Source organism: Trachurus japonicus, chromosome 5 (assembly GCF_045865225.1).
Source record: "Trachurus japonicus isolate A0001 chromosome 5, Traja_1.0".
In the NCBI taxonomy this organism is placed as follows: domain Eukaryota; kingdom Metazoa; phylum Chordata; class Actinopteri; order Carangiformes; family Carangidae; genus Trachurus; species Trachurus japonicus.
The window spans coordinates 13,530,155-13,545,060 of NC_140911.1; positions in this window are offsets into that span (position 1 = coordinate 13,530,155).

Consider the following 14,906-nt stretch of genomic DNA (forward strand, 5'->3'; position numbering starts at 1 on the left):
TTGTTCCAAATGGCTGCACTTAAACGTGCAGTGAAAAGCCAACTGTCATGGGGTGGGAGGTTAGTTGGCTGGAGCATTAATGATAAAAAAAAGAAGAAAATGTGGCTAACAGTGCACATTATCTCACAGCCACGCCTGACACACATTCATGGTGTTGTGCTTGTTTGTCAATATGAAACTTGACAGAATTAGGTGTGTGAAGGATGAAAAATGAGAGCTATTGGGAGAGAGAAGTTTAACGCCTGGTTCCTTTCTCACCTCTGCACAGCTGTCCACACGCGGCGCGAAGTGAGTGTGAACGTCTGAAGTTCAGTTTCGGAAAAGTGACATAAATAGTTGCACACAAAGGTGTTGAAGGGAGGGATGTGTTTCCACAGCTGATGAGCAGTTGTGTGATGAGACATACTGGGCAGCAGGATGGCGAACGGCCGGGTGGCAAGTTTGCATAACGCACACAGAGCTACAGATATCACTCAACTCTGCTCAACAGTAACCACCAACCTTATAACTATATTTGCCATTGTTCATTTACCGTCACTATGTTTTTTTCCTTCCCTAATCCAAAAGTGATTGGCATGCTTATAGCAAACTGCTTCATATATGTTGTCCAAACATGTTTGGAGGAAACACATAAAACAAGAAGTATAGTTCTCATGGCCTCAGGTCATAAACCAGCAGTCATAGCAAGGCAGGCTCACAGTGTGTTGCTCTCATTTCTAGACAGGAAAAGTGGAATGAAGTAAGTGCGTTCTCACACCTACACACATGGACATTTTTTAATAATGCTGGAATTTAATATAACAAATGTACACACTTGAATGTGAAGGTTTGCCAAATGCATAAGAGACAGGGTGAAGGTAAATGTTTGCACATAGTGTGATGGTTGGTGGGTGGAGTGGTTTTATACTGACCACAAAAAGTGGTGTGATCTACTGGTCCGAATTATCATGATATACAAAGGCTGTGCAGGTTGTAAGAGTCTCCAAAATACTGAAACCAAAGAGACTCCAAATAGAATCTTATTTGTAGAACCTGAAATCAGAGATTGAGCAAAACTCATTAAATCCTCGTACTTGTTGTGTTGTGATCATGTTTTTTTTTTAATTGCCAGATTAAACTGGTCATGACTTTCTTACAGACTTAATTGGCAGCACAAAAATATACAAAATCTCCACAAAGATCCCATTCAAAGCGTGGGCAGTAATGGACAGGAAACCCAAGTATGTGGCAATTAGATTTGTAATAAATCTGTTCATCATCTTAAAAAACAAGCCCTCGTGCTTCAAGTACTTTCAGTTTGTATTGAACATCCAACATTTGACCTGAATCTCCAAACTCCTCTGCAGTTTCCCCAGAGGAGCCCACTGTGTAATTTCAATATGCCACTGAATCATTTATGTGGGCACACAAAAAGATGCTGTGCCACGTACACGCCTGGTGAGCACAACCACCCTGGAATGGGAGGAGAGAAATCAGCTCCTCAAAATCTCCGTCTGGGCCATTTCTCTCTGTTTACCCGTTCCTCGAAAACATTCAGAAACTGAGGAGAGGAGATAAGATGGAGAGAGCGAGGCAGAAGTGGCAGAATTGGCTGCTAAAAAGGCAGTGGGACGGCAGATTGAGGACAGATCCTCTCTCTTTCTCTCTCACTCACACACACACTTTTTCTGGCACTGATCCATACACACGAGGGAGAAAAGTGACTTTTGATTAATCATCTCCCACAGAATCCTCCAATAAGATTCCCTAATCGATACGCCTCACATGCCAGGGGAGAAAACACCGAGCTTATAAATAAGATTTGAAATGATTTAATGCCTACTTTTGGGCTCGGGTAGCTCGCTTCAATTCCGTAATTTTTTGTTTGCCTTTTGTTCAGAATCAGTCCCTTGCGGCCGCTTCCCTGTGTGCCTACTAATTACACAGTTTATTTTTTATTCACAGTGAAGCTGCCTTTGTCATCAGGACTCATCTCTCTGCGTTGTCGTGACGACACCCAGGCTGCTGTTGCGTGTGCTCTGGTTCCACCGCGTTACCCCGATTAGACCTACTTGACCTTTCACATGTAGATGATGCCCATGTGAGCCCTGTCCATTGTTCCCGACTCTCTCTGTATCTTATTGCGTTCATCAGACGTTAACAGAGCTTTGCCTTTTTTTAGATTTAATTGCTTTCGCCCAGACCTGCTGTCTGCTTTCAAAGAGCGCTTCTGCAATGTTAAACAAATTTGCTCTTCTAACAGGCACATAACAGCCCTCCAACTGCTCTCCTCGTGCTCTTCACAGTGATGTTTGCTTTTCAACTAAAGCCTCCATAGATTTCCAATGTATCAAAAAAAGAAACATACAGTAGAAGCACCTCTCAAACAACTTATGGATAAGTGAGGTGGGAAAGCACCCTAAAGAGAAGCTTTTTATTTCACAGTCACGATCCCCTAATTCCTAAACCAAAAATTTTGACATGACAGCTCATGACGATAAATCAAGTGGATACGTGTCTTTACGAAATTAAATTTGTCCTTTGTGTTGACTCAGACGCCCTCTCTCTCTCACACTCCTACAGTAAATACCCATGCGCGCATTCACTCTGTCTCTCTCATACATAGTCATGCACACACTCTTTCTCCCACTATTTCTGTTCTCATACACACACTCGCACTCGCAGCCTCCCAGCCATCTTCATTTCCATGTGCATGGCTGTAGCTGAATGGCTGTAGTCTGTGCCCGGTCTTGTCTGTCTGTCATGTTTGTGTGTGTTTGTGTGCGCTGATTGTCCGGTGGTCAAGCCCCGGCGGAGCTGTGTGGGATGTGTGGAAGCTTCTAGAGGGGGGGGTGGGTTGGAAAAGAGGGGAGGGCGGTTGAGGACACTGTTTCCTTCAGCGGTGGAATGTCTTCATGCATGTTCCTGTTTGGAGAGGCTGCTTATGGCTCCCAGAAATTGGCAGGAAACCACATGCTTATAACACTGGGCCGATAAGAAGGAGAAGGAGGAGGCAAGAGGAGATGAGAGGAGAGGAGAGGAGAGAGGGGAGAGGAGGGAGGAGGAGGAGAAGAAGTGGGGTTATGCGGTGGGAAGGGAGGAAGGGAAGGGTGCTTTAGCAAACCTTCAGGAAGGTAGATTATCCCACGAAATGCTGGCAGAGCTTCAGCCTTTGTGCATGCCTGTGTGTGTGTGTGTGTGTGTGTGTGCATGTATGTGTGTTGGGGGAGAGAGAATAAGGGTGTGTGACAAAAAAGCAGCTCCTTCAGCTCACTCAGCAGTGGAGAGTTTCAATGAATCCGGGACAGGCTCCACAAAGGGCTGCAGAACAAAAGGCCTGCAAGCTGAGAATGTGCAGCGTAGAGGCACGGCCCAATCTCACGCTTTGTTAATTCTCAAACATAACACTGAATAAAGACTAAGACAATCACGCCTCACTTGTCAATTACCTGCCTGTTGATTACAAATCTGACAGCGCAACACCTCAGACTGTGGGATTTGTGCGTGACTCCTGCTGTATAGCCCCCTTTGCAGGATTACCGTTTGCTGTATTTCCTTGAAGCTGAGCGTTGTGGCGCTCTGCATGTTTATCTATTCTGAGCACGCCACTAGACATTTTAGGCAAAGAAAAACATGTGCTTTTTAGGTGCAAAGGTTATATTTTGTCAAGAAATAGTGATCAAGTAAAGAGCAAATAATTACGGGCGAACAAGTCGATTCTGTGCACAACCAGAGCCTCTCCACGTTTCTGCAGGGTGAGCTTTCAGGTTTTCACAACAGAAGCAGTAATGCCAGGCTATAAAATCACCCCATTATATGTGAAAGCTCTGCATTAAAACGTAAGTACAGTATAAGCACTAAAAAATGTATGACACAAAGCATCATCCTTATATGTTACCATTGATCACTGCTGTTAATGTAGGCTACTATTATTGTTAGTTGGAACCACAGTGTTAAGCTGTAATGATATATTCTATTTTCTATACACACCATCTCTGCAATATTCCTGATCTGCTGCTGTTTTTATATATTTATATCTATTCATCCATGCTAGCTGTTAAGCTGTGAAATCTTATTTTATTTTATCTTTTTGACAATTATTTGGAGAAGACGGTGGAGGGAGATGGGAAAGTTAGGGAGTGAGAGAGGATGACATGCAGCAAAGTGAAGGGAAATGGTTAAATGTATTTTGTCTTAATGAGTGTGCAGAGAGATCTGTGTTTTCTTAGATTTTATTATTTTTTACCATGCTGTGTCAGATTGTATGTTTGGGACACAAATGTGATTGTCTTAAGAGTTTTAAGAGAACCCCTTAACTCGTTAAAATGTTATACTTTATTACAAAATTTATTATGGTGGATCAAATGAGATAATGAACCTAATCTTCATAATAGTCATGCCGAAAGAAACGTAACAAATGAGATTGGATAAAAGGGTCGTCATGGGTCACCAATTTCCTCCTCACAACCTTGCTTTTAAGAAGGTAGAGCTACCAACTAAATGGCAAAGAATCACAATTTAGCTGCTCTTCTTGGAACTTGCTTCGTTGAGCAAATGAGCCTTTTCAATACAACTGCATAGGCTGAGCCCTGCGCATGTCCATTCACAGTCTTCTATAGTAATTCCCACAAGTGCGTACGTGCGCGCACACACACACACACACACACACACACACACACACACACACACACACACACACACACACACACACACACACAATCCAAAGGATTATAAATCACAGGCACTTGGGAGAGGGTTCAGATGACTACGGCTGGTGTTTATGGTTTTCTATGACTGATTCCAGCTGTTTGGAGCCGCACAATGCCCAGAGAGGTGCAGTCAATTTGGCAGATTAACGTATTGACAGATGGTGCGCCATCCATCCAACAATCAATATGTTTTATTTTAATCCTTTCAAATGTTTACTCAACAATCTGGACACAGAGCCCTCCACTCTTCTCAGGCTCCAGTGGCTATTATACTGTATCTCCGCCCTCCTATTTACACCTCCTTCCCTTCCCTCCTCCATCTTTCCTCTCCTGCTTGGAATGACTTCTTTTTTTTTTTTGCCATCCACGCAAAAGCAACACTCCCTTGCTCAAAGAGTGCAATGGGATATGCTCCCCCCCTCCTCAAGTAGGGCAGCCAAATTGAGCAATCAGACAAGACATCCATCACTATCCTGTGGGGTGGAGTAAATGACCTTGATGCAGTCTTCACACTCAATTTCAGATACCCTTGGGCTCCATTATGGGAAGATTTAAGCAGCGAGAGCACGGCCGGCCTTCACATTTGATTCTTACGATGCTAGATGTGATAAGTGTGTGATGCTGCTCAGAGAGAGAGAGAAAGAGAGAGTTATATGGGAGGTACAGAGAGGGGTGAGATGGAGAGGGTGAGTCAGCAGGTGATGAAAGCACAGCGGAAAATTAAGATGGAGTAAGAGGGCTCCAGGAGATGAGAAGGGGAGATGGTTGGAAAATAGGTGGAAAGAGCAAGCAGGTAGAAGTTGGCTGCGTATGGAAGAGGATAAATTGCTTTTCAAGGACTTTAAAAAAAAAACAAAAAAAACTGGGTGCTCTCTGTCTCTCCCTTTGCACTTGCTGGTGGAGAAGAGAACCAGTTTCTGAATGGGCATCTCCTAACTCCTCCCCTACACCCTTCAACTCTCTCTGCTGTCTGGTGGGAGGAGGAAAAAAAGAAAGAAGACATCATCCAGATGAGCACTCACAAATGGAAATATGTTTGCATATTAGCATCTCAAACAGCACTTTGGTGCATCTGTTCAGACGACGCAACAAGAAAGTGACTCAAAAAAAAAAAGACTAAAGCGAGCAACCCGCTGAGTTTCGATGTAAAGTGATTTGGACGATGGTTTCCTTTCTCGGTTTCACTTTTTTCCCTTTCATTACACACGTGTTCTTCCTTCCTTTCCTACCAGTCTGGCGGCGTATAAGCACACACACGCCGCTCCACTGGGAGTTCATTTGAGAAACACCACCTGCAGGTTTGAGTGGCATCATTAACAAAGGTCAGATGTGCTCACTGAGAAATTATACACACATGAATTTCTCATTGACTTGTTAATACACCTGATTTCCTTGCCCAGGGTGACAGTTTGCCCTTTGCTGTCTGCCACCGGGACAGTTAGACACGAGTGCACTACGTGGGCGCCGTGCATTTGATTTAATTAAGAGGCTGCTGATAACTCTTTACACTTGAGTTAAACGAGCATGTAAATAAAATCAACATCATTAACGAACCGAGGGGCAAAACAAATCAATATGGGATACCCAGAGTGTACGGTGGATTGTGGCGCTTTAATCCCCCTCTGAGGCTGCATGTTCGCATGTGTCCTTAAGGAATTGAAAAATTTAGGACACTCACTGGCTGTGCCCTGGAGTCCAGCTAATATTAGCTCACACGTTTACATTTCTAACATAATCTTGCATTTTATTGTATTTAATGTTCTAAACTAAAAGGTCAAGTGATGCAAATTAATTTGCTTTAAACATGCCTTTAAAACAGGTCCCCATTCTTCACAGTGGCGTAACTACCCGAGGAATTCATGATTAGCCAGCTAATATAATCCTGTTGAATCTCATTCACCCCTTTCTTTAGATGCTTGGTTTGTTAGTGTAGTTTTCTAATTAGCAATACTTTCTTGCATATTATGATGATCTAAGATCCACAACCTAAAGGGTAATGACCTTATGTTGTTTTACCATAAAAAGTAAGGCTACCGTCAGCTGTGGTTGCAGATTTGATCTTATCTTGTTGCTTTGACAACAGCTCCGGAGAAAAGGGAGAACAAAGCTGAGAAGGCTTGTCTATACAGGAGGAATTTCAGCTGCATTTTTCCCTTTGTCTTATGCACGTCTGATGGGACGGATACGCTTCTCTTGTAATCAATACAGCTATGGAGATGAACTACACTAGATTCTGTGCCTGAATGCATCCTGAGGACCGACGCTGCTGCTGTTGCTGCTCTGCTCTGCTCATTATGCTTGTGTAGCCTCAAAAGTATAAAGCCACACTATAGCAGCTGTATGAGGCTATATTATGGTACAGCAGAGAATGATGGGAATTGGTTTTAGGGTGTTTGGTCAAAACCCAAACAAGTTAGATTTACAAGTCCAATATCACCCAAGTGATCATAGTTCACCCTGAGGTGAATATGAATGTTTATATCATATTTCAGAGTCCATTCGATTACTTTCAAGACATTTCACTCGAAATGTGAATATTAACCACATGGTAGAGGCAAAAAAAAAAGAAAAGTCTGAAGATCAGTGTCAGTTATCCTGGTGACCATCTGTGCAAATCTTTATCCATCTGAACTGTGGCAGACTGACAGACTTGATGCTGCCATACATAGAAAATTGTTTTAGTCAAATCATTGACTATTACAGAGAAGCTAAACCCCTGTTATCCACGATCACGATGTCAAAGATATGTGTAGTGAGTGGCTGCTCCTGCTGATTAAAGGCAGGGGAAATACACCAATAAGCCATCATGCATTTAACCTCACATCACCCACATGCAGCATATCACCGGTTAGGTCAAAGAAGTACTTCCAGATTAATCTTATATGTGCATCTCCCTAATGGTCCCACATAGCATGCACAATTTGCGGTCATAACATTGTGAGAGGGGCTGTCATGTGAGGAGAAACACGCCATTAAGAGTCAAGCAGCTGTGTCAGATCAGACTTTTACACAGCCCGCTGCTTTGTCACGTCAGAGAAGGTTGCGCCTTGTCCTTGTCCACTGGAGCGAGTGTTTGCACAGTGGAAACAGGCCCACGGCAGGTTATCTGTTTCGCACTCATCCATGTAACTGCAACATATAAAATACTGCACGGTTTCTCTGCCTTGTGAGCAAGCATTGCATGTTTGGGCTCATGTGTAATCGTGGAAACATAGGGGAGCCAGGATTGTGAGGAAGAAAAGCTGGAGGATGTCATAATACATGAGAAAAAATGGGGGATCATTTGGGAACATGTGAAAACATTTTTACAAATGATTTACAGTCGACTTAGACATGTGTGTCTCCCAAGTTAAAATTTTGTTTTTCAGATTTATTACCAAGTTGAAAATAGTGGATCTGTGAATTTGACACAAATATAAAACATATTTCTCCTTTTGAGCTGTTATTTCTCAATTTATTCTTGGTCACACTTTACTTTTTTACAAAAACTCATATGAGACATATTGATTTAATTTTCACTTCCTAATGAATTTGGGCTGATGAATAATTTCTACTAGTGCTGTCAGAGTTAACATGTTAATTTTGGCGATTCATTTCAAAAATGTTATGCGTTTTAAAAAATGCGGTTAGTTTATCCAAATGACGCCTGCTGGAAGTTTGCTCCGACGTTTTGGGAGAAGTGAAGCTCTATCTGTGGGAGCAGCGACCGGGACCAGCGGGTCATATCAGAGGCAGCAGCCCGGTCTCCTGAAGAGGTCGGCCGGTCAACCTGCATCACCACCCCGGGGTAAGAAAGACAGCCGATGAACATACCTGCAGCAGGTCTTTAAAGGTTTATCGCCGGGTGGTTTAATTCTTTTTAGGAGATAAATGTTGGTCACATTGATGAAACCTAACAACTGTGGAAGCTACATTAGTTTGTTTGAATGAAAAGTGAAATTTCATGTGTGAACTGACAGAAGAGCAGTGCTGCCTCGGGGCTCTGTATGTACAGAAATCATCACATTTACATCAATAAATTAATGTTTCATAATGAACCAATCAGTCTACATTAAATTCACTTTACAGAGGGAAATTCAGTGCGATGTGCTTGTTTTTTCGGCACACGGCTCCATTTTGTCTCTATGTTATTTTGTTATTATTATTAGTGGTGGAAATGCTGGGCGAGCCGACCAGCATTTCCTTACTTTTGGTTTTTGCCGACGCTGCCCGTGGGTCATGGGAATAACGCCGCCGAATCGGCGTTTATGGTTGGAACTACGACGGTATCTGATCGTCTTTGAACCTCTGACTTTCATTCTTGATGAATGAAAACATTCTTGGCAAGACGGCCGTCTTGCGCCGGTCCAAGAATTTCACCGTGCGCGCGGAGGCTCATGGTCAATGTAGTGTGAAAACACTTTGCTTTCCAAAACTCGTTGTGCCCCTGATTAATTTTAAAAAAATCAACTGACAGCCCTAATTTCTACAAATTCAAGCAAGCTCTTATCACAACTTTGTTGGTGAATAATGAGTTTACAAACCAAATATCAACACATTCCAATGAAATTAATGAATAAATAGCTTTTCATTTTGGTATTGTGGTCAGGAGCACCTCCAGCATTGTGACTGCATTTATGTTGTGTCATGTTAAAGACACTATTTGCCAGTTTTGCTATTGCTAAATATCCAACATTATCATTATTAGCTGCTTACTCACCAGTCTAGAAGAAACATTGCAAGTTCAGTTTCAAACTTCCTTTACCATGGTGGCCCTGAGGGCTCAACACCAATGAAGAAAATACATACAAAGCCTTCAACAAACTCAGAACAAAATCTTAATTTGACAACAACATACAAATTCAATTCACACTTCACAACTTTAAGTGTGTCCAGGTGATGGTTTAAAAAGTGTTAAACCTGGCAGATAGGCCCCTCCTCGTTAATCCTAATGAGCATGCTGAAAGCATTCAATAACAAGTGTGTCCCAGCAGGTTCAACACTTTGTTCCTTTCAAGTCATTGTGATCTCAATTCCAATACATAGAGTGAGAAAGAGATGGAAGAAAAGGCAGGTAGGAAGAAGGAGAGGATGATACGGAGCAAAGGGCCGCAGGTTGGACTTCAACGCGTGTTGCTGCGGTCAGGATCACGCCTTCATAGAGCCCTCCTAGCATGCTTGTGTCTACCAGAAACACTTCCATTGTTTATGCTAACCATGACAGCTGAGATCCATCAGGCGTAGTTGCAGTATTTCAGGAAACACTTGATTGTATCTTGTAGGAGAAAAAAAAAACTTGTTTAGGGCCTATGTTGTCTTGTCTATTTGCACGTGTTTTCTTAAGCTGCATACTTGTTGAGTCCTCAGGGGGGGCCACCATACTTTTAGATGGCTTCTTGTAGCCTACCGAATATAGCATGTTAACTGGCTATCCCCAGCCCAGACGGACTGTCTTGTCACTTTCCGTTAGTCCAGGCTGCTCACAGGGTGTATTATAATCTCTCGTCTTGTGAAGCTCTTGCCAAGACTAATAAGTTAACAGCTGTCAATGCTGTAGCGAGAGAAAAATCTCCAAATGGCAGCTTAAAAGTCCTCTAGAGGTAGAAACAGATTTCTATTAAGAACCTGCCAGTTGGCCTATACCTAGTAACAGTGTGCTACGGCTCCCACTAAGTGATTCTAACCCAACAACTTGTTCTGAAATGTGACAATGCATCAGGTTGAAAGCAAAGGAGGTAATGAATTTAAAGGTAGTCATTAAGTATCTTGATTCGAGGCCACTAAACATCAACAAACACACTTAAATGTCAGACGAAACGTCGGCAACTTGACAGACACACCACAGACTTTTCCTAATAGATTCTAAATAGACATCATCTCACAGTTTGGAGGATGACAAGATGCTCTCAATCACTGGGGTCCAGAATCAAGGTCTGTTCTCGATTAGAGCCTGTCACCGTGCCGTCTGTCACGTCGCTGCATCCTCCAACACGCTGGATGACTGTGACACTGCCAAGCTGCACCTTTTCCAAGAATGAGACTTGTTCTGTTGGCACTAGACTCTCTGCTATATGTTGTTCTCCCTCTCTCTCCCTCTCTCCTTCTCCCTCCCTCTGAGATGAATACTGACAATGACCCACTCTTGGATTTATTCACCGCAGCCTCTCTGACCCTCTGTGAGAGAAAGGATGTCTCTGTCTGTCTGAGTTGAATGCTGAGCACTTGTCGAGCTCCTTGACATGAACACAATGTGAGACTCAAAGGTCTCAAACGGTGTTGATTGATGTTGCACCTCCACCTATTACACAGTGGGTTGACATTGATTTTTGCTATGCTTTAGGTTATTTCCCAGAGAAAAATCGAGCTTTTAAAAAATCATTTTTATATTAATTTATTACAGCACCTTGTGAATGAAACTTCACATAACACCACAAAGCTCTTATATTTTGCAACAGAATAAATGACCTGTCTAGAACCTTTGAGCAGTTTTCTGAATATTTATTATATTGATAAAGGATAAAATATTTTCTTGAAATTGCTACAAGCTCTTAGAAGAAATAGTTTCATATGTTTGCTAAATCTGCCTATTATTTATGAGTGATATATGAAGATTGATTCCACATGCTCCATACGAAGTCAGGGTTAACTGGCAGTTTGCCGAGCTTAAAGACTGGCAGTGTGGGGAAACAGCTAGCCTGGCATGTTTGGGAGGGGAGAAAAACACATAAATACTTACAAGTCTCTCTAAGGTTCACTTATATATACTTATTATATCTGGCATGTTTTATCTATTGTAAAAGCTTAAAGTAAAAACAACACAGTGCAGCTAAATGGGGATTTAAGGATAAATCTTCAAATACAACTGTGATTCATTATAAAGATTATGCATTTGTAGCTCCACTTCATCCCAGGAGGGGAAGTGACACATTTTCTCATATTGTCTGTACACTTAGAAAGGTCTTGTTGTCTCCTGATAAGATTCATAGCAGGTGTGTCCTGATGTTACCTCTAGGCTGAGGGGAGGTGTGTGAATGAGTGTGCACGGTTTGTCGACACACTTGTAAATCCAGGAGTGATGCTAACATCCCACAGATGTGTGAAGGCTGGACTCTCCTGACTCAGCCGCAGAGATGAAATGTTGTGTGGGTGGGCGAGCGGCTCATTGATTTTCGTGTTGGAGAGATTAGTGCACATTAGGGCTGGGATATATTAAAGAGAAACGTACGCTTTTAGCCTGGCCGGCAATCCTGTGCTCCCATCACCCTCCCTCTCTGCTCAGTGAGATCAGAGGATGGACCGGACCAGGCTGCAAACAGATGTATTACCAAAAATATGCATCTCAAAGTCTTTTGATCTAATAGCGATTGTTAATGTTATTTGAGTGAGAAAATCTGGGATGAAATGAAAACATGTGTTTCTAATTCAAATCAAGAGATTTATGTGAGGATGGAAGTTCATCTTTGCCCTTTGGGAAGAGTCCATGTAACAAGATACTCCAAGCACGAACGTCCACTTTCTAGCTTTCATCTGATGGCCTTTATTCTGCAAATGGAGCTGGCTCCGTTGTCACCACACGATCCAAGTGAGAAACTTTGATCACATAATAACAAGTAGACATAGATGTGGGAAAATTACACCCTCTGTTTCAGTCCAAGGGTGGTGTCAATGGTCAGTGGCATTAACTCCCTCTTCAATCTGTCCTGTGGCTAGTTTGGCTCTGGTGTTCACTGACAGCTGATGACTGTTTTCCCATCCAGTGTATTGCCAAGGGTCCTTGCATCATACAAGAAGAAACTAGTTTGATGTGATTTAAGTATTTGACATGGAGTGTTATCCTGCTGGAAGAACATCAGAAGATCAGTGTGGTCAAAGGGATGGACATGTAACAATACTCCGGTCGGCTGTGGTGTTCAAGCGATTGTCAGTTGATTCTAAAATATCCCCCACAACATCACATCACCACCTCCAGCCCAAATTGTTGATCCAAGGCAGGATGGATGCTGTATGTGCCAAATTCTGACCCCACCATCAAGAAATCAAGACTCATCACACGTGGCAACGTTTTTCCAATCTTCATTTGTCTAATTTTGGTGAGCCAAGATGTAGCCTCAGTTTCCTGCTCTTAGCTGACAATGCCATTTTAATCCCCCTTTAATGTGTTTTACCCACTTAAAAATGTATTAGCTCCAGAACTACATTGTCTCAACCATTTAACTACCGCAATCCCACACACAAAGGCTTAGCTCTTCATGACTGTAAAATAAATGAAATGAAATGAAAGGAAATGACTGGGGTTAGGGTTTGGTTCACAATCTGTAGTTCCAAATAAAAAAGGTTAAGAAGCAGCTAGATAAAACAGACAAAAAAACAAAACAAAAAAAAAACCCATCTTAATTTGATATTAGCTATGTGTGGATAAAATATTTTTGCATATGGCCCTCGTCTGCAGCAGCATGCCGACCATGTCTACTCCTTCAAACGGAGAGTTCACCGATCTTAATCTACTGGAAGTGATACTGTGACTATTAATAAGCTCCTCAAACAAATGCACATTAAATAACCACAACTTTTTCTCTCAGGGCCCAGTGTGTTTCAAACAAACTAATTTGCACATGGTGAGTTCACAGACGAACATGTTTAAAGCCGTTCCAGCTGGTCTCACAATGTGACATCGTACAATTGGGGATACTGGTGAACACTATTGGGGATACTTGTAGGCATGACATTAGGCTGTGCAATGAGACTTGCCAACTTTGCTAACCTCGGATCACCTCGACCAGATGGGTCTACCTGTCCTACTAACACTGACAGTGAAAGGGCATGGGCTGATTGTTCATACAACCTCTTATTAGGAAAAATCACATTTTCTTCCATCAGTCTGTTGAGGATGTTTTCTAAAACAGCCTGTCCAATGTTATCAACAGTCTTTGTTGCAGCACACCTTCAGAGCGATCAAAGTCCTCCCTCTGCAGGCACACAGGTACTCCATTATCATCCCGTGCCATTTGGACCATGCAGCTAAAGGTCAGTGAGAGCAGTCACTCTGGCTGGGGCTCAGAGGTCAACAGTTTCCTTGTGTACAAGTAAATGGGTCCAACAACCTTATCAACAGTCAAGTGCGAGCTGATAGCCGCCTCTGTCTTGTGAGTGCCGAGTCACTCAGCTCACAGCGCGCTCGCAGATTGTTTCATTCCACATTATCAGTTTATCTGATCTGACACCGTTCCCGCAGCTTGACACTGCATTAACATACAACATACGTATTCTGTTGCTCTGATGTCAGGGAAATCCAGCGAGCTGCCAGTCATGCTGCAGCAGACGTGGATGGCAGAGCCGAGGCCCCGCAGTCTGTAAGACTAATGACACTTTAGTCATTTTCTGCTCTTTACTCCTAGTTAACACGCTTCCCTGGGATGTTTCATTCATCTCAAGCCTGGCCCCTTTGATGAGAAGCAGAAGTTTTTTTCCAAGCAGCTGGATAGAAAAGTGTGAACAGGAAGTTCAGACAGAAGCGCTACGCTGACAGTGATTTCCCCCTCCCCCTCTTTTACCTTCCTCTCTTCTCCCCCCTTAGTCTGTATTTTTCACTCCGTTGATGCTGCGTGTCAGCTGGGAGGCACGGCGCTGTACCATGCAGATGTAATCTACACCTCTCCGGTGCCAGAGAGCAGCGATTCAATCGCAGCGGGTAGCCGATCTGTGACATGTCGACAGGATCGGCATGGCAACACATGCGTGGGTATCAGCTTTCGTGCAACACACCCCAGGGGAGGAGAGAGAGAGGAATATGGTGGGGGCCAACTCCTGTGATGTGCATAGGGGTGAGAAAGAGGGAGGGGGGGACGGCTGGAAATGCTGCACGGCTGGGCGGGACGGCAAACAAGGTGACTGACAGCACTTTGAAAGGATCTGGAAAGAGAGTGAGTTTAAGCCAGGTGGAGATAAGACTCAAGGCCACAAGTGAGAGGGTTGGGGGGAAGGGGAGTAAAAACAGAAAGAGCAAGGAAATAAGGTTGACTATATGGACTGTAACTGGGAAGTCAACCATGGAGGAGGAGGATGAAGCACGGCAGGATGAAGCTGTGTTCTGCTTCAGTGGCTGCGATGAGGGTGGAAACTCCAGTTGTTTGCTTCGTGCATGTCAATGGAAGCACTGGGACTGACAAATCCAGACAAGGAGCCGAGTGTGTTTCTGTGTTTACGTGAAAGCACAAGCTTTTTTATCTGTGTCAAGATCTG